Source organism: Silene latifolia, chromosome X, assembly GCF_048544455.1.
Source record: "Silene latifolia isolate original U9 population chromosome X, ASM4854445v1, whole genome shotgun sequence".
Lineage (NCBI taxonomy): Eukaryota > Viridiplantae > Streptophyta > Magnoliopsida > Caryophyllales > Caryophyllaceae > Silene > Silene latifolia.
Window position 1 is genome coordinate 206887316 of NC_133537.1, and position 1917 is coordinate 206889232.

Sequence of the window (1917 nt, forward strand, 5' to 3'; positions counted from 1 at the left end):
AGTTGGTCATCAAATTTGGGCTTGGCTTGACGACTCGGAAAAGGAAGTCTAATCACAACGGGCTCCTTCTCCTTGACCTTGTCTTCATTTTTCTTTGAAATTTCTTCTTTTGATGGTTCCCCATCCTTGGAGTTTTGCACAATTTCTTCTTTGTCACTAGCTTCCACAACTTCATCCTCAACTTGCTTCTTCGGTGCTTCATACCTTGTACCACTCCTCAAGTGAATGGCACTAACCGTTTCATATCTTGGGGGATTACTTTGAGGTGGTAATTGCCCATTTTGTCTTTGTGAGCTTGAAGATGCTAGTTGAGTCAATTGGGTTTCCAACATTTTGGTGTGAGCTAGGATGTTGTTGATGGTGATTTCCTTTGCTTGACTATCCTTTTGCATTTGAGTGAAAAACTCTTGTTGATTCTTTTGCATTTGGAGGACCGCTTTTTGAACATCAAAACCTTGGTCATTTTGTTGATTGTATGGAGATTGATTTTGGTAACCTTGGTTTTGGTTGTAAAAGGGTCTTTGATTTTGGTTTCTCATGGGAGGTGGGGTGTATGTTGGTTGAGGGTTTTGAACATTTTGGCTTTTGTATGAGAGATTTGGATGGAATTTGGTGTTTTCATTTTAATAGTTTGAATAAGGGGTACCACTCTTGTATGCTTGGAAAGCAGTCACTTGCTCATTTGTTCCCCTACATTCACTTTGGTCATGTCCCAAAGTTCCACAATTCTCACATATCCCACTTGGGATTGATGAAGATGCCGTCATGGAATTAACATGATGCTTTGGTGATTTTGAGGCTTCTTCAAGTCTAGCCATAGCTTTTTCAAACTTCAAATTGATGGTATCAATGTGAGCACTAAGTTGAGCACGCAATTGAGTAATGGAGTCCACTTCATGCTTTTCTCCTCTAGTAGCCTTGCGAGGTCTACTATATTGTGAGTTATGGACCGCCATTTCCTCAATTTTGTTCCAAGTTTGATTGTCATCAACTTCGGTGAACATTCCATTTGATCCCATGTTGAGAATGTTCCTTGAATCTTCATAAAGACCGTTCCAAAATTGTTGTACCAAGAACCACTCGCTAAGTCCATGGTGAGGACATCAGCGACAAATTCCCTTAAACCGCTCCCAAGCTTCATACAAAGATTCTTCATCCCTTTGCTTAAAGCCCGTGATTTGAGCTCTTAGCATGTTAGTCTTTTCCGGTGGATAGAACTTTTTGTAGAAAGCTAGAGCCAACTTCTTCCAAGAACCAATTCCGAGAGTAGCCTTATCAAGGCCTTTTAACCATTGTTTCGCGGTGCCAATTAGAGAAAAAGGAAATAAGACCCATCGAATTTGGTCTTGAGTTACACCGGTTTGAGAAATCGCATCACAATAGTCACAAAAAGTGTCCATATGAGAATGAGGGTCTTCACTAGGCATCCCCCCAAATTGGCTTCTTTCGACTAATTGGATAAATGCGGATTTGGCAATAAAATTTCCGGTTAGATGTTGTGGTGTGGGAGTACCATTGGGTAGGTTCTCCTCGGTGGGTACGGAATGTGATGAAAACTTAGGCATTGTGGGTTGATTTTGTGTTGGATTTTGTGTTGGGTTCTCCTCACCTTCTCTTGCAAAAGGGTTGATGAACTCAATAGTATTTGGTTGAATATCTACAACCTCACCAATACCTCTCAAAGTTCTCCTAGCAAGTCTCCTATTGGTTGTCAAAGTCCTTTCAATTTCACGATCAAAGGGTCACAAGTCACCTTGTGACCTTCTAGACATGCAAACTATCAAACAACTCGAAAACAATTAGAACAAACCTTGAGGAGTTTTACTTCCCCAAGGCAAAGAAAGACACAACTAATAACAATATAAGAAAATCTAAATCAAGTTAACACCGTCCCCGGCAACGGCGCCATTTATTGTC

General features: G+C 40.7%; 1 non-coding gene across 1 annotated transcript; it reads left to right on the forward strand.

Moving 5' to 3' along the window:
• The first annotated feature begins 1086 nt into the window (after positions 1–1086).
• LOC141624227 (small nucleolar RNA R71) lies at positions 1087–1193 on the forward strand. Its single transcript, XR_012534038.1, has one exon. It is a non-coding gene; the product is annotated as a small nucleolar RNA R71 (small nucleolar RNA).
• The last annotated feature ends 724 nt before the right edge of the window (positions 1194–1917 follow it).